The sequence below is a fragment of the Chelonia mydas genome, chromosome 6 (genome assembly GCF_015237465.2).
Source record: "Chelonia mydas isolate rCheMyd1 chromosome 6, rCheMyd1.pri.v2, whole genome shotgun sequence".
NCBI lineage: Eukaryota > Metazoa > Chordata > Testudines > Cheloniidae > Chelonia > Chelonia mydas.
Window position 1 is genome coordinate 130239712 of NC_051246.2, and position 25206 is coordinate 130264917.

General features: G+C 44.0%; 1 long non-coding RNA gene across 1 annotated transcript; it reads right to left on the minus strand.

The window, feature by feature from the left end:
- Positions 1-219: 219 nt before the first annotated feature.
- On the minus strand, positions 220-23854 carry LOC122466254. Its single transcript, XR_006291630.1, has 3 exons — positions 23728-23854; positions 6244-6252; positions 220-232 (listed from the first exon to the last, which is right to left on the minus strand). It is a non-coding gene; the product is annotated as an uncharacterized LOC122466254 (long non-coding RNA).
- Positions 23855-25206: the final 1352 nt, after the last annotated feature.

Here is a 25206-nt window from a genome sequence, read left to right on the forward strand (position 1 = left end):
GGTTAAAATGAACAGCTCTAAAATGAGAAGCAGCAGGCTTATATGTCACAGACAAAAGATAACATAGATGAACTACTGTCATAAATATAAAGGGAAGGGTAACTACCATCCTGTATACAGTACTATAAAATCCCTCCTGGCCAGAGGCAAAATCCTCTTACCTGTAAAGGGTTAAGAAGCTCAAGTAACCTGGCTGGCACCTGACCCAAAGGACCAATAAGGGGACAAGATACTTTCAAATCTGCAGCTGGGGGGAGGCTTTATTTGTCTGTTCCATGTGCCTTTTGCCGGAGACAGATCAAGGAAGCAAGCAATCCAACTCCTATAGAGTTAGTACGTATTTAGCAAGAAAATGCGTTAGATTATCTTTTTTTTTGGCTTGTGTTTTTCTCTGTGCTGAGGGGAATGTGTATTCCTGTTTTGTTTTTTGTTTTTTTTGTAACTTTAAGGTTTTGCCTAGAGGGAAATTCTCTGTGTTTTGAATCTAATTGCCCTGTGAGATTATCTCCCATTCTAATTTCACAGAGGTGCTTCTTTTACCCTTCTAATAAAGTTCTGGTTTTGTTAAGAATCTGATTGGGTTTTTTTGTGTCCTGAAAAACCCAAGGCTGGTCTGTGTTCATCTTGTTTATTCTCAAGCTTCCCCAGGAAAGGGGAGTGTAGGGCTTGGGGGGATATATGGGAGGAACAGGACTCCAAGTGGTCCTTTCCCTGATTCTTTGTTAAATCACTTGGTGGTGGCAGCATTTACCTAATCCAAGGTACAAGGGAGAATTTGTGCTTTGGGGGAGTTTTAACCTAAGCTGGTAGAAATAAGCTTAGGGGGTCTTTCATGAGGGTCCCCACATCATACCCTAAAGTTCAGAGTGGGGAGGGAACCCTGACATGGTGGCAGAGCGGTGGGATCATTTTGAACCAAAAGCACAGACCTGAAGAGTTTTTTTTTTCAGCTGAGAGCAGCTAGAGGTTTTCCTGTCTCTTTGCCTGGAGGCAGAGGTGTTAGCTTACAGCCAGAAAATTCACAAGCCGTTTTTTATTTTTTCCTTTCTTACTCTCGGGTAAGCTAGGCAAGCAGGAGCTAGGATGGCAAAACACAATGTCCAACGGAAACTAGAATTAGCTAAAATGGAAGCTGAAGAGAAACAAAAAGAACATGAGAGACAGATAGCCTGGACAGCATGGAACAGAATCTCTCTGGCTGGAAATTGAAAACAGTCATGGTAATACATGCCTTTCTAGAAATAGATTATAGATCAGCAGACTGGGCATAGATAGGAGGAGATAAGCCAAATGAAAAGGGTATAAAAAAAAGGAATATTATTGGCTGGGAATTTTAACTCTTTAGCTATAGTGTTAACCCCAAGGATGCGGAGAACCAGGGCAGTACCAAGAGTAGGCATGTGGTCTCTGGCATAGTTCCTCTGATACTCAGATCGAAGCTTGAGAGACTATTTCTTCCAAAGCATCTCTGAGGATGGCCAAGACCTCATCAGTACTCAAGACTTACCACTCTACCGCTCTCAAAGGTTCTGCCAATGCAAACCCATCCAGTGCGAGTTCAACACTCCTCAAGAAATTCTCTCAGCTCTGGAAGAGAATGCCTGGAACCTACATTGGTTTCAAAGCCATGTGCTTGGTGGCTATAGCAAGCAATCTACACAGACTTAGACTGCACATGTTCACTGCATTTGTCAGGGAGTCCAAATGACAGTCTATAGGACCACCAGCATGTTGGAGCTGCTCAGGAAGCAGTGGAAGTTTTAGTACTTGGGTCTTGTAAGATAAAAATACTGGAAAAAGCCTACTGTTGGGGCATAATGCTCATTCACAGGAGGTGGACTGGATAATCTGATATCCAGCTCAGCAGAACTTTTCCATCTATAATGTCTGCAACTCATCTTCTAGGGGGGAAAAGATTTATTAAGTAACTTATTTTAAAACATTATTAAGGTGGGAAAAGTACTTCAGATTAAAGATTATTGGAATTAATTTTAAAACACTACATTCTCCTAGCAACAGTAAGGAACTGGTTCTTTTTCAGGTTAGATGAATGTTACTGTTCTTTTCCCCAGTAGAGTCTATTTCATTAACTCTGTTACTCCTCTCTCCCCATTTCCTGACTTTTTAACCTTTCTCCCGTTATCTTTCTTCTCCATGTCACCTCCCTCCTCTCCCATACATACACACTTGGCATCCAATGAAATGGGCTGTAGCTCACGAAAGCTTATGCTCTAATAAATTTGTTAGTCTCTAAGGGGCCACAAGTCCTCCTTTTCTTTTTGCGAATACAGACTAACACGGCTGCTACTCTGAAACTTGGGGTCAGACCTTGAGCTAGGTCATCATCAGGATAGCTCCATTGATTTCAACAGAGCTACACTGATTTACACTGGCTAAGGAAATGGTCCATGGAGAGCAGCCAGTTAGGCGCTATGATGAGTCACACAGCAGGAGCACTTGACCTCTTGAGTCCCTTCCAGCCCTGCATTTCTGGTTCTCTTTTCATCTCGCCTCTGCTGAGGCAGGACCAAGTGTACCTAAGACCATCCCTGACAGCAGTGGTGCCAAGTCAGATATAGATATTTATTTGTTTGTTTTTTTACAGGGAAGGAGGTGGGGGCCAATCCCTCAATTTTTCCCCTAAAGTCTACCTATATCTCCCTTCATGCAAACTAAGAGGCTTATGCCTTCTCCTACCCTTGGTGGACACTGAGAACAACTGATTTTTCAACCCACACTACTAAAAAGGGTTGTTTGATTACCCCAACTCCTTCCCTCTGACTGCTCTGTCGCCATTATTGGTTTTGTATGCGATGCAGTGGAGCAAACACAGTTCCGGTGCATCGTATGACTGGCCCTTGCAAGCAGACCCTGGGACTGCAGGACTGGTGGTGGGGGGCAGCATTTCATGGCATTAATGCTGGGATTCTGCTCCATGTAATGACGAAAACTTCCAGCATGTGTGCGCTAGGGTAGGAGCATTGCGACTCCCCTACCCCTATCCCTTACCCAGCTAACATAAGGAGGGTGTTTGTTACACCTCTCTGCACCTGTGTAGGGTGCAGAGAGGTGTAACACCTCCAAGGGAGGGGGTGGCATAATCACCTGCCTTGCTTTGGGATTCTGTAGGGCAGGGATCCCAAGGAACCCCTCAAGCAAACGCTGCTCAAGCTGCAGTCTGATTCAATGCATCCCTGGCCACATCCTCGGCTCAGTCAGCAGCTCGCGCATGTCTCAGGGCAGAGGGGAAATGATCACTTTGCACCAATGCACCTTTCCCGCAGACTTTCTGTTGTAGGGCTCAACAGCAGAGGAAGTGGGTGGAAACGCTGGGTAGAATTTAGCTCATAAGCACACATACTTTACTATTAAAGTCTATTAGTTCGCAAAATCCTTCCAAGCTCAGGAGGGGATATTTGAGTAGAACATACACTTCCCAAGCTGATATAAGGATGCCCCGCACAGAGGCATCTGGACATCTCTATTCTTTTTAAAAAAATAATTACTGCAATATAGCCTTGTATTCAGTAACCTATCTCCCCTTGAGTCAGCGCTTAGTCAGACTTCACCATCATTCACCAGAAGAACATCTGTGAACTTTAGATGTCTCTCAAAGCAAAGTATTTTGGAGGAAGGGGAGCAGAAATTCAGAAGCAGACATCTCCGTGCCTTTCTGAGGGACAACTTGGCATTTTCAGTGCTTCCGCCCCTCCCCGGGATGCTGCTCAGTGGTAACTGTCACAGAGAGGAATCCTGCTTAAAATTCAGGTTCAGTAATTGAGTCATGTAGAGAAAACCTCAGGGTGTCTGTAATATTTAAATTCAGAAAAAAACGTCATGTCAGGCCATCATACTGTTTACAACAGAAACGTTCTACCTCAAAAGGCAAATGGATCGGTTTATCTCCTTTGTCAGGGGCTGACTGCGTATAGTCTAACACGGAGCGTGGTGCTGGACTTGGAGAATAATAAAAACACATTTTTGTTTATGTGACCTTTTTGTTCCTTGACTTGAATCAGGCTGTAAATTAGCTACGCGGCGTAACTAGCACTCTATATACATGCCTGTTCGTTTTATTAAACACATTTAACCTTTCCTGCTAGGATCTTTAGTTTAATGGTATCTCTGACATCAGACAGCTGTGACTTGCTGTTGATTGTGCTATCTAAGCTGTGATAATCAAACTGCAAGGTAACCTTGAACAACAAAAGTCAACCTTGAACATCAAGATACAAATTAGGGGTGGGGGGAGGAAACAGTCTCTAGCAGTTACAGTTGTGAAGAAAGCCTTGAATATGAATCAAATTATTCTGGGTAAGTCCCTTAATGTTTCTGTGCCTAAGTTCCCCATCTATTAAATGGAGATACTCCCTACCTCACAGGGATGTGTAATAGAGGATACATTCATCAGTGTTTCTGAGGTCCTCAGATACAGTGATGGGAAATACATTGGATATAAATAATAACTAGCAGGAAAAGAATATGATCGTTAGAGCTGTGCAGAGGATATCTATTCACTTTGACAATTTTGAAATTTGGCTTCCTTTCAAAGCGGAACAAAATGCAAAAGTTTCAAAATTCTACACAAAGAAAAATTCAAGAAAATATTTGTCTCCGATTAATCAAAACACATTGCTTTGACAAAATTGAAACATATCTATACAAAATCTCAAAATATAATGTAATAAATACAATTATTAAAAAATCAAATGAAAGCCATTTCAAAACAAAATATCAAAGTGGTTTGTGCCAAAAGTTTCTAAATTGTCACAATTTCTTTTCAAAATGTTTCTCCAACATGAAATTTCAGGGAAATCAATGCAGTTTTGCAAAGTACTTTTGATGGAACTTCATTTTCTGACAGAAAATGGTTCCATTGAAGCTTTTCCAGCCAGTTCTAATGACAATGTTTAATCCATTTTCTTTATCTCCACTTGAAAGCTCTATGACATTTTTTACACACACATCCAACTGTGCAGTTGTCTCTCATTTAAAGTTTTTAGATGGCTGCACCAAGGAAGCTAAACTTTTCATATCTTCTAACTCATTAACTGCAAGAGATTGATCTTTCGTCTTGGCTCAGTAGGGCTTCTTTTATATCTGAATTGTATCAGCTGGATTTTGCACGAGCCTGGCATCACTTACCCAGTCCAATTACTACAGTCCAATTACCACATTATGCCCCTCTTCTCTCTGTCATGAACTTAATGTCTTCTTTGGGCAAGATGAAAGGCTCTCTATAAAACTGGACACAAATAAATTCACATATTCATAAATTAATGTAAGACCATCTTCACGTCTACCTGCCTAGATCCTCGTGTCTGATTATTTCATTAGTCCCTCTACGTTGCGGTTTCAGAAAAGGAGAGAGTCAAGCATAATTAGAATGAGTAAATGAATGAAAAGTGAGCCACATCACCACACTTTAATTTTGCTTTGGGTTTAATCTGAGCATCATGAATAATGAACATGTAATATTAAAATGAAAAGACTGTCCCCATAATGTTTTGGATTAAAGTTAACAGCATTTAGGCCATTAGAATACAGTAGCAAAATGCCAGTAACAGATTGCTAAGCATCACTGAGTATATGCAGTCTGCTTACCTGAGAGGAATAAAGCCATTACCACAAGAGGTAACAACATTCGCACCAGAAGGAGAACTGTGCCATTGAACTGGCAGGCTGAGGAATTAGATGACTCATAGGAATGACACTGGAATATGGGGCCTTTCACCTCTAGCGTTAAATTCTGAACAGGTCACCTTTGGCAGCAACTCATCATCTGGTGCCTGTTTGGGGGCCTATTTAAAGGACGTTGGTGGTCTGTTTCCTAGTAAATAACGGTGTATCCACTCTATTCTGCATGTATGGTGCGACTACTCTAACAAAAACCCTGGCAGTTGTGTCTACATTTTACCATTCTCCTGCTCTGCTCCAGCGCTCCCTTCTTCTGAACAGATATTCCAGTACCTCCGGTAGAGTACGGTAATGCACATGAATGCTTCTCTGAATGCTTCAAAGAGCAGGACCCATGTATATTTTAGTATGTGGCCAGCTCACAAGAATAGGACAAATTCAGCAATGGCATAATCGCAAGGGGAAAAACCCGTTCCTCAGTCTCGCTTTCTGTCCATAGGTCAGTCACTGGACACGAGTTTATAAAATGCCACAGGCCTCCTTCTAGGGGGCTGATAGAACCAGAGGTTGATACAACAACAACTTTTTCGAAAGGTGCTTTAAGACACAGATTTCCTTTTGGGCCCTGTAAACCTTGGATGTGCCCAGTAGCGTTGCTTGACCACACTACACAGTGACAGGATTACGGCTTCTGTATGACTCGGCAATATAGCTCACAAAATAGCAGGGGCCTTTCAAACGTACACCCATTAATCAAGGACAAAACGTTGACAAAGTACAACTTGTTCAATTGGGGCTTGGTCAAAAGCCTAGAGGAGCTGATGGAAAGACTTGTATTGAGTTCTACAGGTTTGGATCAGGCCCTTCGGGGGGATCTTTTTACATCATAATGTAAAAACTTAAATCACGTGCATTTCACGCTCTTCTTTGCGGCTATTCTTGTGAACATGACAACTAAGGCGGTGAGTTTCTCAGAGAGGTCACGGATTCCGTGACTTTCCGCGACCTCCATGACTTCTGCAGCGGCCAGTGCACCTGGCTCCGGGGCAGCTCCAGCAGCCCTTGCGCCAGTCACACCGGCTGCTGCAGGGGCATTCTTGGACCAACGCCCCTCCCCCACAGCAGAGTTTGGGTGTGGAAGGGGCACGGGATGGGGGGAGGTGGGCTCTGGGAGGTGCTTGCCTGCGGGGGGCTTCTGAGGAGCCCCCCAGGTAAGCGTCAACAGAGCCCGCCTCACCTCGTCCCGTGCCCCAACCCCCTGCCCCCTCCCACACCCAAACTCTGATGCTGCTGGGGTGGGGAAGGGAAGGCGCGGACCCAGGTAGGTAAGATAGTACCAGTCTAAGCATCTTAATCTCTGTGGCTCCATTTTGGAATGAGTCTCAGAGAGTTAGGTACTCTGTTCCTACGGAATTCCAGTGGGGATTTGGGCATCTAAATCCTTGAGGCTCCTTTGAAAATCCCAGCCTATGATAATCACTTTGTCTTCGCTAATGGTAAAACATGAAGAAACCTTTTTGACAATACAGTACGCCCACTGCATCTACCCTAAGTATGCTGCACAGTCAGATTAAGAAAGCTCTCCTCACTCAAGCAAAAAGAAAATCATGACAGCCTGGAAGAAATGGGTCAGTTTCCTACTGTTTGTATTTGTATCCAATCTGCTAACAGCGGGGGACAATTGGCCAGCAGTGAACATTCAGTTCACACAACTTAACATCTTTGTTTTACACACATCTCCACATAAGCTAATGTGGCCAAATCCATCCCTCCTTCAAACCACTGACCTCAGGGGATTTACCCTAAGGATGAATTTGGCCCATTATCCCTTCATCGGCTCTTTTCCCATTTAGTCCCGTACCTAACTGTCTCTCTCTATGTTTATTGCAGGAATTTCCATCTCATTGTGTCCCAGCATATCTTCCACATTCACCAGGATGTGGGCAATTAGTAGAGTGATCAGATGTCCCGATTTTATGGGGACAGTCCCAATATTTGGGGTTTTGTCTTATATAGTCACCTATTACCCCTCCTCCCCCGTCCCGATTTTTCACACTTGCTATCTGGTCCCCCGAGTAGTTAGTCAGGTTCCACTGAAGATGTGAAGAGGTGCACACTTGTTAGCTGCTCTCTCCCAGAACTCCTGACACCGGTGTCCCTGTGTTTAGCCCCCCTACCTCAATAAACATTTTGTTTTACATTTGTAGGCTTCATTTGCTGCTAAAAGTCCATTCATGAGATGGGGAAATTAAAAGCCTGCATCAATAGGAGGCTACATATCAGAAAAAATATTCAAATTTCACATACTACAGTTGGGAATGGAAGCAGGTGCCAATCACATTGCTTTCACTACACATTCCCGGCACATTCTCACTGCCACGTCTGTTTTTATCTATACCTTTCTGATAGCACAATAGCTATTGAGCCATAATGTTTGTATTTTATCACATTAATAAAAAATAAGCCTTGAAATGTGTTTCAGTAACAGTAGGTGTTACGGCTATGTGCCAGCCCAGAGTCGTGATCCAATCACTGCGATAGTCAAGTACGTGATCGTGAGTAAACTGTAGATTTCATGGTGTCCCAATTCATTGCACTGTCACCAATGCAAACATCTGGGGGGCAATCCCCCTGAAGTCAGTGATAAGTTCAACTGGGAGACCTTTTTGAATAAAGTTCCAGTATGTTTAGAGACCATTGTATTAATTAAATGAATGGTAATGTATTATTGTGGGCCGGGATTGTATATAACCTCTCAAGGGAGAGATGTGACAGATGTGAGACCTGGGCATTCACAAGACTATATCGAAATATGCACCAGACAAGAGTGGACTATTGGAACAAAGCATGTTGTGCGGCTTTCCTGGGGAATGTCTAGAGGGAGATGAATGCAAACTCCCCAACTCTGGTTATGCAAAAACCCAGCCTTTTGAAGCTACACCCTGAGGAGTGAACTATTGTCCGCTGATCACCTGTTACATGAGGCCAAGCTCAAAGGCACAAGCTGAATAAAGAAAAGACTGAACTATTCATGGCGGTTCTGGTTCTGAATCTGAGACATTTATGAACTTGTCACCATGGGGAAAGCCCAGCTGTGGGTTTTGAAGGACTGACAGATACCAGTGCTAGAGGTTGGAGTTGGGGTGATGTCTGGTGAGCTTTTTAGGTTCTTCTGTTGTCCTTAATACATTTTGTCTGTCATGCTTTCACCTTAAGAATAAATGTGCTGTTGTATAAAGAGCTGTGTGATAATTTGTAACTGTGAACAATTACACAGTTACCTCTGGCGAGTAAGCAAATCACAGATGCTGACCTTCAAGGCAATCTGGCTTGCTGGGAACTGTGCAGCCTAGAAAAATCCCAGCTTACAAAATGATGTCTCTGCCTCAGAGGGGTGATGACTGAGGAGTTGAGAACCTACAGCGGGTGCCGCAGAGGGACCACAGAGGAGGAATACAGGTGCAGTTGCCCTGAACTGTGACAGATTCATAGATCCCAAGGCCAGGAGGAACCACTGTGATCATCTAGCCTGCTCTCCTATCTAATACAGCTTTAGGACTTTCTTGAACTATTTACTGCTTGACCTAGAGCATGTTTCTTTAAAAAAAAAAGAGAGAGAAAAAAAAGAGAGAAAAAAAGAAAAAGAGAAAAAAAAAGAGAAAAAAAAAGAGAAAAAAAAAAGAAGGCAGTCTTGATCTAAAAATTGCCATTGGTGGAGAATCCACCACCACCCTTTCTAAGTTGTTCCAATGGTTAGTTGCCCTCCCTGTTACAACTTTGTACCTTATTTCGACACTGGATTTCTCCAGCTTCAACTTTCAGCCATTGAATCGTGCTGTACCTTTGTCTGCTAAATTGAAAAGACCATCATTAACTATTTGTTCTCCATACAGGTACTTGGGGCAGGTCTACATTTAAAATGCTGCATCGGCACAGCTGCGCCACTGTAGTGCTTAAGTGAAGATGCTCCTACTCCACCAGGAGAGAACTGTCCCGTCAGTGTCGTTAATTCACCTCCTCAAGAGGTGGTAGCTTTGTCAATGGGAGAAGCACTCCCGTCAACATGGTGCTGTTTACCCAGTGGGTTAAGGTCGGTGTAACTATGTCACTCAGGGTCGTGGATTTTTCACACCCTGAGCGACGTAGTTATGCCGACACAGGTCTGTAGTGTAGACCAGACCTTAGACTCTGATGAAATCATCCCTTACCCTTCTTTGTTAATCTAAATAGATTGAGCTCCTGGATTCTACCACTAGATGTTTTTTTCCCCCCAATCCTTTGATCTTTCTTGAGTGTCTTCTCTGAATCCTCTCCAATTTTTCAAAAAGAAAAGGAGTACTTGTGGCACCTTAGAGACTAACCAATTTATTTGAGCATAAGCTCACTAACCAATTTATTTGAGCATAAGCTTTCATGAGCTTATGCTCAAATAAATTGGTTAGTCTCTAAGGTGCCACAAGTACTCCTTTTCTTTTTGCGAATACAGACTAACACGGCTGCTACTCTGAAACCCGTCCAATTTTTCAATATCCTTCTTGAGTTGCGGACACCAGAACCAGACACAATATTCCAGCAGCAGTTGCACCAGTGCCAAATTCAGAGGTAAAATAACCTTTCTTCTTCTACGCAAGCTTCTGCATCCAAGTATCACATTAATTCTTTTGGCCACAGAGTCACCCAAGGAGCTCCTCCTCAGCTGTTTATCTACCATGACCCCAGACTCTTTTTCAGAATAACTGTTTCTCAGGATAGGGTCCCTCATTCTATGTGTTTGGGTACATTCCTTGTTCCTACATGTATGATCTTACATTTGGGTGTATTGAAATGCATATTTGCTTGCAGAAAGGATCCAGATTCCCTGTATCAGTGCCCTGTCCTCTTCATTATTCGGCACTGCCCCCTAATCTTTGTCTCATCTGCAAATGTGATCAATAATGATTTTATGTTTTCTTCCAGGTCACTGATAAAAATGTTAAATAGTGCAGAGCCAAGAACCGACCCCAATAGAAACACACGAGGATAACTCCCCATTTACAATTACATTTTGAAACTGTGACACTCTGTACCTCCAAGTAGTACCCTGGACCCCCCATACTCAGCACTGTCATATAATCATGAAATGTTTTGTACAAAGTATATCTTGTGAGGTATCATTTTAAAAGTCTGGATTTGTTGAACATTAATATCCTGTGGGATTGTATGTACTGTCATTGTACACAAAGTTATGAGGTATTGTTATATGTGCTACTGCAATATGCTGTGAGGTTGGAAGACCTCCACAGCCAAACTTGCAGTCAGGATAAAGGAGCACCCATTACTGGCCACACTGGCATTGATGGCCCATCAAAAAAGAATCCACTATTCCAGAAAAAAGAAAAGGAGGACTTATGGCACCTGAGAGACTAACAAATTTATTTGAGCATAAGCTTTCGTGAGCTACAGCTCACTTCGTCGGATGCAGCTGTAGCTCATGAAAGCTTATGCTCAAATAAATTTGTTAGTCTCTCAGGTGCCACAAGTACTCCTTTTCTTTTTGCGGACACAGACTAACACGGCTGCTACTCTGAAACCTGTCACTGTTCCAGAGGCTCCTTAGAGAAGGCACATGTGCAATGGATACTGCTTAACCAATGGGGACTGCCTGACCTCCACATCACAGCAAGGATCTTTCTAGCAGCTGGAAGAAGATATAAAAAGAGAGACAGTGACACCATCACTTGGCCTCTCACCTCACACACCCCCCTTCTGCCCCATCTCAACACCTGGATGATTGTCTGGAAGACAAAAAGACTTTGAACTGGGGAGATTGGTCCCAGGCTGGAAGGGAGTCCAGTCTGTGTATTGAAGAACTGTGAGCTGCTTGTACTACCTGTTAGGGTGAAAGACTGCTTGATTGAAACCTTGCTTAGTCTGTTTAAGTTAGAATTTAGACTGAATTTATTTTTATTTCTTAGGTAACCATGTTGATCTCTATGCCTGCTTCAAATCACTTCAAATCTCTCTTTCTGTCATTAATAAATCTGTTCTATATTTTATCTAAGACCGTGTGGGTTTGGTTGAAGTGCTTGGGGGAATCTCAGCTCAGGTTAACAAGAGCTGTTGCATGCCCACTAGCCTTTTATCAGAGTGGTGTACTAAGCCACGAGCTTACACCGGACAGGCTTTTGACCAGTGCATGACGGTACAGTTCTGGGGTGTAGGGCTGGAGCTGGGGGCAGCTGGCTGAAACCTCTCTACTGATGGCTCGTGAGTGGCTGAGAGACCATTCACGCGACTCAGCTAGGCGTGTCCCTGCCTGTGGATGGCTGTGTAAGTGCAGTGTCTGTCAAAGGCTTCTTGTTTGACATCAGCATCACAATGCGAGGGACAGCCCAGGCTGGTGGGTTTGGAGGGCTCAGCAGTCCCACAGTCCAGGTTGCACCCCGTGGACCCTGTCAGAGACTTTTACGTGAGCCAGTTTCCAATCCATTTAATGTATGCCATGTTCATTTTGTGTTGTTCTTGTTTCTTAATCAAAATGTCACAAGATACCAAGTTAAATGCCTTACACAAGTCCAGGTATATTACACCAATGCTCTTGCCTTTATTAACCAAACTTGTAATCATGTTTCTTAAAAAAAAAAAATCAATTTAGTCTGACAAGATTTAATTTCTATAAACCTATGCTGATTGGCATTACTTACCCTCCTTTAATTCTTTATTAATGAGTCTAATAAGCCCTGTTATGATGTAAAGGAATAGAGTATAATTTCAAAGTGGTAGCTGTGTTAGTCTGTATCAGCAAAAACAACAAGGAGTCCTTGTGGCACCTTAGAGACTAACATATAAATTGGTTAGTCTCTAAGGTGCCACATGGACTCCTTGTTGTTTTTGCTTGGTATGATTTGCGAGCCCTCTAGTGCCACTCACTATGTTCTATGTTTTGGAAGCTATCAAATATCCATCCGAGCGGCAGTGCACATGTAGCTTCAATGACAAATTTGGGTATGTTTATTAAACACACTTACTTGGGACCCAGCTGTTCCCAGGTGGTTTCTCCATATTGTTATTTTTGTGTAAAGAGCAAAAGACTTAAATAGAGGGGACATTTTAGCTGACGGAAGAGTATGATGGTGTATCTGAGTATGTGGATCTCACATTTCTAACGGCTATCCAGACACAGGGTACGATTGGGCTCCAGAGGTGTAACCCGGAATCGATTGGATTGTGGGATTGGAGCAGAGATGGCACTCCTCTGTGAAGTCTATACAAGACTAAACTAGCTATAAATAGCCCTCTTGTCACCATACTGGTTTATACAAGTTCCCCATAAACTCTGCCTGTGAAAATCATGAAGTGACTACTTAGAACATTGACACCACATTTTCTAAAAATTAGCCCTTTTAGACATTTTGGAACTTTGTGGTCCATTTTTATTTCTTAGACTAGCTAGTATTCCTGATCCTGCAACCACATAAGCATGCATGTGGTCCTACTGAGCTCAAAGAAAAATGCATTGTCATAAAACTAAGCATGCATGTAAATGGCTTGCAAGACTGGGGCCTGAACTAGTCTTATAAAATGATTTAGCCTTTCCTAATTTCAATATCTCAGCTACTGTAATTGTCTTTTCTGGGTAGAACTGAAAGGACATTCACCTATTACAAGAAAAAAATCATAACTCCTCTCTGGCAGCAAGCTGCACAGTATAGGAGAAAATAGGCAAAGAAAATGAGAAAAAAGGAACAAAAATATAGGATTTAAAACATTGGAAATGGGGATAATTCCCTTTCTCTGCCACACTCTATGACAGTATAGAGTAACTTGCTTACCCTCATGCTAGACCTACAGAGTCAAGCTGTTGGAACTGCTTTGCACATGTAATATGCTAATATCAATTTTTTAAAAAGCCCTTTCCTTAATTAAAGCCAAATGTACATGCAAAACTACTTGACAGATTTTTCAATAGTTTGCTTAGAGTGGAAAAATGAGACTAGAAAATATCATTTGAAAATATTTTGAATCACAGCATGCTAAGCAATTATTCCGAATAGAAATGGCAGATGTTTTTCTTCTGTGCCCAAGAAACGTAACTCCTAGAGACAACAGAACAAACACCACATGGCAGAGCATGAATGAATGAAAACAAGGATGGACGGATGGACTCTCAATGTAACTTTATATTTGGCCTATTTTCTAGACCACATGTCACAACAGTACTGTTAGAAACATCCTCACTGACTCCTGCTGCTAAGTCTTGGTGTATCCGAACTATCTTGTTAGCCACTCATCTGTACATCACAAGAATAAACTTTACAGTCTGCAGTAGAGAGATGGACAGCAAAGCAGATTCCTTCAGCTTCTGCGGTTTAAATTTCCCACCTGATTAGACGGAAGGAGCAATTAAAGAAGTGCTGGTGCATACAGTTTTGTGTTGACTCCCCTTCTTGGGATATGGAAATGAAACTCGAGAGATTAAGTCAGGCATTTGTCGTAGCTTCATCTTTTACCAGCCAATTTGAATTTCGGCTTCATAGGCTATTTTCTACTAGGAATGCTTACATGTAAGGACAGCCCTAAAGTTCACCTTTGATTTTAAAATAAGCAAAAATTGGGTGGTTTTTTTTAAGAGGGCTTAACTACAATTCTGCATCGACACAGCTTAAATTGCACTGCGAGGGTAAATCAATGGTTTCATTCTAATTTAACGGGAAATGCTATAAGCAAGAGAATTTCAAGCTCAGTACTTTTCTTCCACAGTTCACTGCCAAACTTGCATTTACATATCCACAGAGACATCCAACCCTTTTCACTATGCTAGCAGAAGGGCTACATCACCTGCGTACTGTCAGGAGTGAACAAAGACCACCCTGATGCCAAAGTTAGGTCTGTAACCCACTCCAGCTTTCTCCTTCGTGTGGATGGTAGCTAAGAGTAAATCTCTCACCATGTCCAAGAACTAGGATTTTCCTTCAACCCTGAAGCAAAGTCATGACTTTAAAGTGGGTGCAGGAGTACAGCCCACAGAACTTGTTTCCTATCATAATATCAGTATTGTCCACAGACTGCAGAAAAATATACAAATGTGGATATCACTGGCAAAATACTCACCACAGCTGAAGTCAGATACAGTACTGCCCTATAGGTTTGTGATAAAAACCTCAAGATGGAAGGTTTACAGTAGATTCTGCAGAGAAAACAGTGATATGTAAGCTCATGTCTGTAGCAGAGACTTCATTAGAGGCTGGAACCCTCCTGGCCTAGCTACCATTTAGCTGTGATACTCGGAGTACCTTTCCCAGACCTGAAGAAGAGTTCTGTGTAGCTTGAAAGCATGTCTCTCTCACCAACAGAAGGTCGTTCAATAAAAGATATGTCCTCACCCGCCTTGTCTTTCTGGCACTGACTTGGTTACAACACTGCATACAACAAGTGACAGAAACTGAGATGTCAGCCTGTACCTTCACCAAAGAACAACCGTAGCTAACAAAATCCAGCACAAAGCCTTGCATGTAAGAAGTCAAAGGCGTATTATTCTAAACCCCTGAAGAGTAAATGGTGGCTTTCCTCTCATGATAAGCTTTAAGACACACAGAGAGCCACCAAAGAATTTAGATCTCAGATACAATAAAAAGGTAACCCCTTGAGTCAACAAAAGCCTTCTGGAAATACCCATAGCCTTAACATCAGCCAGTATCTTGTGTGTGTTGCTAGGGAAATGATTAATGGTAGCTAATTGTTTAAACTTTCATTTAAAAATATTTCTATCAGAGAAATACATGAAAACATGACCTGTGGGGACTCTGAAGAATAAAAAACAGAAGCCAGTAAAACCAAGGTTTTTTAAAAATATCATAACCTCATCAATTTTAATGTAATGTGTTGGCAATATTCAATTATAAACTGAACTATATACTTGTCTTCCCTTCATTTTCTGGGTATTGTACCTTTAAATATTAAAGACACCTGCTGTCTGCACAGACAGGCAACCCTTAAGTGTTCATTCATTACAGTCAGCCATCCAGGGCACACAAATACCCCTTTTCCAGGCGGTGCCTCGGAGATTTTACTGCTGTAGTTTCTGGCACTCAGTCTGTTATAAAGAATATTCTGCTTGAAAGTATCTGTTTGCTCTTTGTATATAATGAAAAACATTCAGCAACCCCAGGTCATTCTTAGGATGTTCTGTTAAAAACAAACTTTAAATCAAGAATGTGACATGATAGATTACAATAGCATTCCCAAGCTCATCTGTCTTTAAGTGCTGGGGGAAAAAAAAATCAGATTTTTATAACCAGTTCCATACATAAAATATATTTTTCTTTGCGGCAAAAAGCCACAGACACTCCATCTTAAGCTCTTCCCGACAACATCTCTACCTTTGCAGGGTGCTTATTATATATTGCCAGCACCACAGTGATTGAGGAGAGTGACAGTTTCAATTTGATAGTGGAAAGAATGGCACCTGCATGAGGTTTAGTAGAATGAACAGTGGATTATAATTTTTAGCTAATTAGGGATTCTATGTGCGTTGTGCAATTTGAAGTTCTGGAAAGTTTATAATAAGCTGTTCAAACGGACACTTTTTTAAAAATCACACAATTTTTGCTGGACGTTTTCTTTATATTCCTTTTGCAAATAGCCTAAAACACACTGGGCTCGCTCATGGCTCCTCCGCATGTGCTGATTCCTAGACGATCGGTTATACATCGGTAACGTTTGTCTAAGAAGTGTTCTAGAACTTTCTAGCCATAATGGCAAATATGTATGCCAGTCTGAACCTTGCATTACATGTAGTCCACTCCTAGTTCTAGCCAGGACAATGACGGCAAAAAAAGCCTTCTCTGGAGACATGAATGCATTATGGAGGAGCAAGCTTGGGGGTTGATTTTGCCTTTAAGATGGGGATTCAACACTATTTTTGTATGAAATAAATTTTCAGCTATTGATCTCTGAGTGAAGCTTGAATTTCCTGCAGATGTTCAGGTAAATCTGCTAATTAGTTTCTGAGTTCTATTAGGTTAGAAATTGGCCTTAAAACATCCACAGTCTTAGTCTCATGGCTGTTGAGGTCCGCATGTTTGTGATGGATGGCTGTTCCCCAGACTATTCACAAGGGAAGAGCTAAGGACAACAAGTGAGAGACAGCTCTGAAATCATAGAATATCAGGGTTGGAAGGACCTCAGGAGGTCATCTAGTCCAACCCCCTGCTCAAAGCAGGACCAATCCCCAACTAAATCATCCCAGACAGGGTTTTGTCAAGACTGACCTTGAAAACCTCAAAGGAAGGAGATTCCACCACCTCCCTAGGTAACCCATTTCAGTGCTTCACCACCCTCCTAATGAAATAGTGTTTCCTAATATCCAACCTAAACCTCCCCCACTGCAACTTGAGACCATTGCTCCTTGGATTGGTTGTAGCTGCCATTACCTAAAATGCTGGGAGGGCAGCTACTGCAATGGAGAGACTCAGCCAGCCCAGAGATAGCCCTGACCTGAGGGGAATCCAGGCCAGTCAGACCTGCATAGAGAGAAGAAGCCAGGTCAAACCTACCTAAAAGCGAGGAGCCAGAAGTCCACAACAGCTGGGTAGCTGTGATTGGCCATATAAATAGCTTAGATGGAACTCAGCACCATAGTATCCAAATGCCTCAAGTATTAATGGATGTTATCCTTCCCACCCCAGTGAGGTAGGAAAGTATGACTCCCATTTTATAGATGGGGAACGGAGGTACAGGGAGAGTAAGTGACTATGACCCAAGGTCAAACAGGGAGTCTGTGCTTTAACTGAGAATTGAACCTCGGCCCCAATCCCAGTCCAATGCCGTATCCCCTAGACCTTTCTTCCCTGGAGAGGTCTGCTCACAGGGCAATGCCAAATAACTTGACTGGACACTCCTTTCTGGAAGGGGAGCCAATATAAAAAGGCAGAGAATGTCATCACCCCATGGCACATTTAGGCATAATGATGATTGAAATGCTCTGGGCTGAGAAAGTTATTTGGGATAACTTGGGGGTGAAAAGGAAATTGTGCACGTCTACCCTTCAGGGCAATGGTGCTCATCTTCTGAAGCCAACGGCAGCATGTGGTGCTTATTTTAATTCCAGCTACGTATGACTTAATCCTTTTAAAGTGTATGCTGCTGCCACATTAAAGGCTCCAGTCCTTTTCAAAATTGTTCATGTTCAAGAGGAAAATAGCACCAATCATTCCTGTACAGAAGTGGTTCTGTGATCACAGGTGTAACTACTTCACAGCCTTTCAAAACACATGCAAGTTAAAGGCACAGCAACCATTCCCTTTCTCCCTTTTAAGTTTCCAGCCCCTGGATCATGAATCTTTTCAAGAGTCTAAATTTAGTTCCACTTGCCATGGAAAATATGTGTGAAGTGATACCTCAGCTGAAGGAGGTAAAGTAAATAGAGAATAGCACAAAGCATTCTTTTCAAAGAACATATCCTTTTCAAAGTCAGGTAGGACAAAATTCTTCCTGGTGTCTCACAATATTGCATTAAGATCCATTTTAGCTATTTCAATAGCACAATAAGGCACTTTGAATCGCAATGTGATTGCATTTTTTTGCCCCACCAACAGAATGGAAAGAAATAGATGTGCAAAGCACAAATATTAAAATTCAGTTGAACTTAGAGCGCTGATTTGATGGGATGGGTCTTTGCAAACTGCAAAGTCGAAATAGTTTTAATCATTGTGATTTATCTACCAGGCAATTCAGGCTCTTATCAACTACAATAGTTATTTTTTCATCTCACAAAGCCAGAGGAAAGAATTACAATAAACTCTGAACCTGAAGAAAACCACAATAGGCCTTCCCTGTCTGCATCATGAGGAGGGGCAGTGACTTGTATGGGCCCAAGGTACCGGTGCTCCAGCAAATTCAGGACCCCGGGGGCCCGGCTCCACTAATGTTTGGGACTGGGTCTCTCCACCAGCCCCACCTGGCACCCCTGCGTGCCTCCCCTGGAGCGTCCCCCAACTCCACCTTCCGCCCCCGTGTCCTCCCCCCAAGCGTCCCTGCCTCACCGGTGCCCTGGGCAGCTGCCCCCTGCAGCGCTGTGCTACATTCCCTCACTGACTGCCCTGCCTGCGGAGGGAGGAGGGGAGGAGGTGCAGTGGCATGGCAGCCCCCCTTCTCCCCCCGGAAGGTGACTCTGAGGGGGCTTATCCTGTCTGGACCTCCTGAGCAACAGCCTGGGGCTTGGGTGAGTGTCGTGCTGAGGGGGAGCAGGAGGAGAGGGGGCCCCTCCCCTGGAGCTCACGGCTGCTGGCGGGGAGAGGGCTGGGTGGAGTCCTCCTCTCTGGCCCCAGCCCTGTGGCGGCCTCCTTGCTGCACCCCAAAGTTTGAACTCCTCATCCCAGCCCAGCCCCACCCAAGAGCCCACACCTGCAGCCAGAGCCCTCACCCCCTGCATCCCAACCCTCTGCCCCAGCCCTTAGCCCCCTCCTGCACCCTGAACCCCTCATCCCCAGCCCCACCCTGCAACCTTCACCCACACACCACAACCCTCTGCCCTATCCTGAGCCTCCTCCCACAAACCACTCAGCCCCAACCCATAAATTTTGTGTAATAATAATCAACAACGGATAAATTCTTAATAAAGTTACCCAGAGAAAAAGAACAAAAGGGCAATTCATCAAGTGACAGGCTGAGTTTGACACCCAGCTTGCAAACTGAAATTATACAAAAGATGCGGCAAATCTGAAAGATCAGAAAAGGAGTTATCAGTCTTGGCTATCAAGATTTACATGGTTGGAGTCCAATAGCGAATTAGACAGAGATTTTTGCTTTTGAGGGGTTATTGATCCAAGAGTGCTTTGTTGTTTCCATAGTCAAGAGTATTAATAAAGTTCATATTCTTAGTTAAATATTTTTTCTTACGATAGTGATATTGTGCAATATAGGGAACCTGTTAAATGCTGACTGTTTCCAGTCCATTTTTACATTATTTTAAAAAATATGTATCAGCTTACAAGGCAGGTGTGGGGGGAGCAGGACTTGGACCTGTTCTGGGCACCACCAAAACTGAAACAAACCTGCCGCCACTGATCACGAGAGCTCTCCTCTCTGAACTAAACTTGAGTACAGAATCTGATCCTCAAGATCTTCCCTTTTCTGGTAATGCACAAAACCAAGGCATTTTCACTAACACACCGCCGACATAACCAGGCCCCATTCTAAATCTGCTCACACCAGAGGTTAATCTGGAGGCCAACACTTTTGACAGCTGCTTGGCCTGTGATACCTTACTCACGCTGAACAGTACCTTAGGGCTTGTCTACACATGGACACTCAGGAAAATTAATCTGAATTAACTAAAGCTGTGAATTTAAAGTGGATCAGTTAAACCACATTAAACCCCTGTGTGGGAGTTCTTATTCCAATTTAGGCCAGGTCTACTACCGTATAACTACTGTACATTGCTCAGGTGTATGAAAAATCCACACCTCTGAGCCACATACTTCTACCAACCTGAACCTCCCCACGTAGACCACGCTATGTTGGCAGGGGAGCTTCTCCCACCAACATAGCTACCTCCTCTCGCGGAGGTGGAGCGCTCTCCCATTGGCTTTGAGTGTCTTCACCATTGGTGCAGCTGTGCCAATGCAAGTTTCTAGTGTAGACCTGCCCTTGGAGTGGACTTAATTCAATATAGCTTAATGCACTTTCCAAAAAAAAACCCCTACATCAAATTAAGTTCACTTTAATTCTGAATTAGAGTGTCCACATAGGGGTTTAATGCAAGTTAACTAAGGGTATGTCTACACTACCAAATTAGGTCGAATTTATAGAAGTTGGTTTTTTAGAAATCGGTTTTATATATTCGAGTGCGTGTGTCCCCACAGAAAATGCTCTAAGTGCATTAAGTGCATTAACTCGGCGGAGAGCTTCCACAGTACCGAGGCTAGAGTCGACTTCCGGAGTGTTGTACTGTGGGTGGCTATCCCACAGTTCCCGCAGTCTCCGCTGCCCATTGGAATTCTGGGTTGAGATCCCAATGCCTGATGGGGCTAAAACATTGTCGCGGGTGGTTCTGGGTACATATCGTCAGGCCCCCATTCCCTCCCTCCCTCCATGAAAGCAAGGGCAGACAATCATTTTGTGCCTTTTTCCATGGGTTACCTGTGCAGACGCCATACCACGGCAAGCATGGAGCCCGCTCAGATCACTGTCACCGTATGTCTCCTGGGTGCTGGCAGACGCGGTACTGCATTGCTACATAGCAGCAGCAACCCATTGCCTTGTGGCAGCAGATGGTGCAATAGGACTGGTAGCCGTCATCGTCATGTCTGAGGTGCTCCTGGTCGCCTGTGTGAGGTCAATCAGGAGTGCCTGGGCAGACATGGGCACAGAGAGTAAATTGGAGTGACTTGACCAGGTCATTCTCTTTAGTCCTGCAGTCAGTCCTATTGAACCGTCTTATGGTGAGCAGGCGGGTGATACGGATTGCTAGCAGTCCTATTGTACCATCTTCCGCCGGGCAGGCAAGAGATGAGGATGGCTAGCAGTCCTATTGTACCTTCTTCTGCCGAGCAGCCATGAGATGTGGATGGCATGCAGTCCTTCTGCACCGTCTGCTGCCAGCCAAAGATGTAAAAGATAGATGGAGTGGATCAAAACAAGAAATAGACCAGATTTGTTTTGTACTCATTTGCAAACCCCCCACTCCACCCCCGTCTAGGGGACTCATTCCTCTAGGTCACACTGCAGTCACTCACAGAGAAGGTGCAGCGAGCTAAATCTAGCCATGTATCAATCAGAGGCCAGACTAACCTCCTTGTTCCAATAAGAACAATAACTTAGGTACACCATTTCTTATTGGAACCCTCCGTGAAGTCCTGCCTGAAATACTCCTTGATGTAAAGCCACCCCCTTTGTTGATTTTAACTCCCTGTAAGCCAACCCTGTAAGCCGTGTCGTCAGTTGCCCCTCCCTGCATCAGAGCAACGGCAAACAATCGTGCATCTGAGTTGAGAGTGCTGTCCAGAGCAGTCACAATGGAGCACTCTGGGATAGCTCCCGGAGGCCAATACCGTCGAATTGTGTCCATAGTACCCCAAATTCGACCCGGCAAGGCCAATTTAAGCACTAATCCACTTGTCAGGGGTGGAGTAAGGAAATCGATTTTAAGAGCCCTTTAAGTCGAAATAAAGGGCTTCATCGTGTGGACGGGTGCAGGTTTACATTGATTTAACGCTGCTAAATTCGACCTAAAGTCCTAGTGTAGACCAGGGCTAATTCACTTTAAAAATTAATTCAGATTAATTTTCCTGAGCATCCCCATGTAGAAAAGCCCTTCCCCTCTCTCTGTAAAATGGTGATAACAGAACTGCCCTGCCCCACAAGCATTGTGCGGAAAATTACGCTGAACAATGTGACAGTCTGGTACTACAGCATTGGGGACATATAAATCGCTTAGATAGATACACAGTAAGATATTATTCAGTGTGGTACAATCTGCCTCAATTTTTTTCCCCCCCAAATTTACACTATTGCATCTCTCTACCTCATCCTATTACTCCTTATTTAATAACACCTGAGGTCTAGAGCGTATTTAACAATATTAGGTGCTTTACTCAGCTACTCCAGACTTCAGAGAAGTACGCTGCACTTTTGTCATCTAGATTATAGAAATGTTCATATTTCTCATCCTTGACAAAGACAATTCTGCTCCACAATGACAAAGAATGGCACACCTGAGATACAGCTCCAGAGGTTTTCTGTGCTATTTCATTTCAGTACTGGCAGGTAATATTACAAGCCCTTTCATCTCCCTTCATATTTCAATAGGATTGTCCTTTCCACAAGGACAAATATAAACTTCCCCTGTCTCCCAGGCCCAGCCCAGCTATTCACAGGATATCGTCACTCTGATACAAGTAGTAGGGTCTCCTGAGTTTTTCTTCCCTTGGGCAGGAAGCTGCTGTGTTCAAGACAGTTTGTTAAGACTTAGACTTCTCAGTGGCCTGTCCTACAGCCAATAGGTCTGAACCTAGACTTTGCTGGCGGCCTGCAGAGAATAATAAATATGCCTAGCAACACTGCCCTTAATGTGTCTGAAGTTCTACGCTCCAGAATAGAAGACCTCATTTTTTCTTTTACTATGCACAAGAAAAAGGACTTGCCTTGAATTGTCAATTAAAAAGACTCTTTCACTGAACATTAACAACTAGTCACCATTTATCTCCCTTTCCTGTGGAGCTCACTATGCCATTGCACTAGGCCTTTACATGACTTTGATCTCATTGTCAAAGAAATCATGGGGCAAAGTTTGCTCTAGAGAACATGCAGCTATCAGGGCCCACTCTTAGCATGGATTTAGAGTTATCACAAATCACCTTGTTCCAGTCCCATTATAACTTACAGGCCACACTTTCCTTTAGATACTTTTCTTCAATATCTCCATGTCTTTTCTCTAAAACATCCAGTCTGGAGATATTTGGGAGGTGTATTTGCCCTACCCTGACAATCAGGAGCACTGACCCTTCCCTTCTCACCACTCTTCTCTTTTATTCCCTGGCTCCTGTCTACACTGCAATTGTGGCTGGCCCACGCCAGCTGACTTGAGCTTGGGCTGTGAGGCTGCTCAGTTGCAGTGTAGATGTTACCTATGGTTAAGGTTACAATTTAATCACAGGTATTTTTAGTAAAAGTCATGGACAGGTCCCAGGCAATAAACAAAAATTCACAGCCCGTGACCTGTCCATGACTTTTACTAAAAATACCTGTGATTAAATCTTGGGTGGGGGACCCTGGAGGAGGTGGGAGGGCAGCTGCTGCTGGAGGGGGCATCTGGGCCAGCGGCACCAGCTGCCAGGGATTGTGGCTGGCCGGCTGCAGACCACGGCTGGGGCAGGTGTCTTGCGGCTGCTCCAGCCAGTCACCCAGGGACTGGTGCCTGGGCCACCAGAGCAGCAGCTGCTTGGGCGGCCCTGGGGTCAGCCACACTGGCCCCTGCAGAAGTCACGGAGGTTGAGGAAAGTCAGGGAATCTGTGACTTCCGCGACCTCTGTGACAGACACGGAGCCCTACCTACGGTTAATATTTTTATTTGCAGACTAGGCAGACATATGTTCTCATGTCATAAAGTACAAGTACATAAAAAGCTTGACAAGGAGGAGGGAGAAAAATTGTTCTCCTTAACCTCTGAGGACAGGACAAGAAGCAATGGACTTAAATTGCAGCAAGGGAGGTTTAAGTTGGACATTAGGAAAAACTTCCTAACTGTCAGGGTGGTGAAGCACTGGAATAAATTGCCTAGGGAGGTTGTGGAATCTCCATCATTGGGGATTTTTAAGACCAGGTTAGACAAACACCTGTCAGGGATGGTCTAGATAATACTTATTCCTGCCACAAGTGCAGAGGACTGGACTAGATGATCTCTCGAGGTCCCTTCCAGTTCTATGATTCTATGTCCTTCACTTTCTGTCACTTCATGACAACTGGTGGGCGACACATTCCCTAGCGGGTCACTCAAGATCCCAGAAATCATCTCAATGAGTTTCTTTAGAAAAAAGTTTGAAGTCAGGAAAGAAAAAAAAGAAATCCCCACAAAAATAGGAAATGCTGTTTATAGTAAGAAAAATTATGACACCCAAAAGTCACATTTCACCAACTGCTCACCTGATATTATCTCAAGCACAGTAATATTACAAGTTGGAAAGCCCTCATACCATCGAGGTCTTGCATCGAGAGATTGCTGTCAGCCCTATATAAGGGCCATGCCACCCCAGAGATCGATGCAAAGAGGAACTGTGACCCAAAGACACCCTTGTGAATCACAATTCCTCATAGCTCCTGTTTTACGCTGTGGCAGGGAGCAGGCTGCCTCAGCCCATTATCAGACCCAAACTCCCCTTTGCCTTCACACCTAGCCAGCTCTGCAGATAAGAATGGGAGCAGGCCAGGAGGAGCTATGGCTCAACCTACTCCTTTCCCCTCCCTGCCTCTCTCTAACCTCACACTAGCCCCTCCCAGATTTTGGGCGGTGGAGAGTATCAAGCGTTTCAGCCCTCCACCCCATGTTCACCTGAGCTCACAATCTGGATAAACTCGGCACAGCCATACAAGCAGGTGAAAGTAGAGGGTGAGGGTTACTCCCCCTTAGTGCCTTATACAGGCCCCCAGTGGCTCAGCTGGAATTGATTTCTATGGGTAGGTCTACACTGCAATTACAAATCCACAGTTGGCCCGTGCCAGCTGACTCAGGCTCTCGGGGCTCAGGCTGCAGGGCTGTTGAATTGCAGTGTAGAGGTTCATGCTTGGGCTGGACCCTGCAAGGTGAGAGGGTCCCAGAGCTTGGGCTCCAGCCCGAGCCTGAACATCTACACTGCAACTGAACAGCCTCACAGCCCGAGCCCAAGTCAGCTGGCGTGGGCCAGCCACAATTGCAGTGTAGACAGGAGCCAGGGAATAAAAGAGAAGGGTGGTGAGAAGGGAAGGGTCAGTGCTCTTGATTGTCAGGGTAGGGCAAATACACCTCCCAAATATCTCCAGACTGGTTACCCCCATCGCTCTTCAGCCTATGGACTGTCTTCTCACAGGAGGGAAGCAGCCTCTGTAAGCGATGCA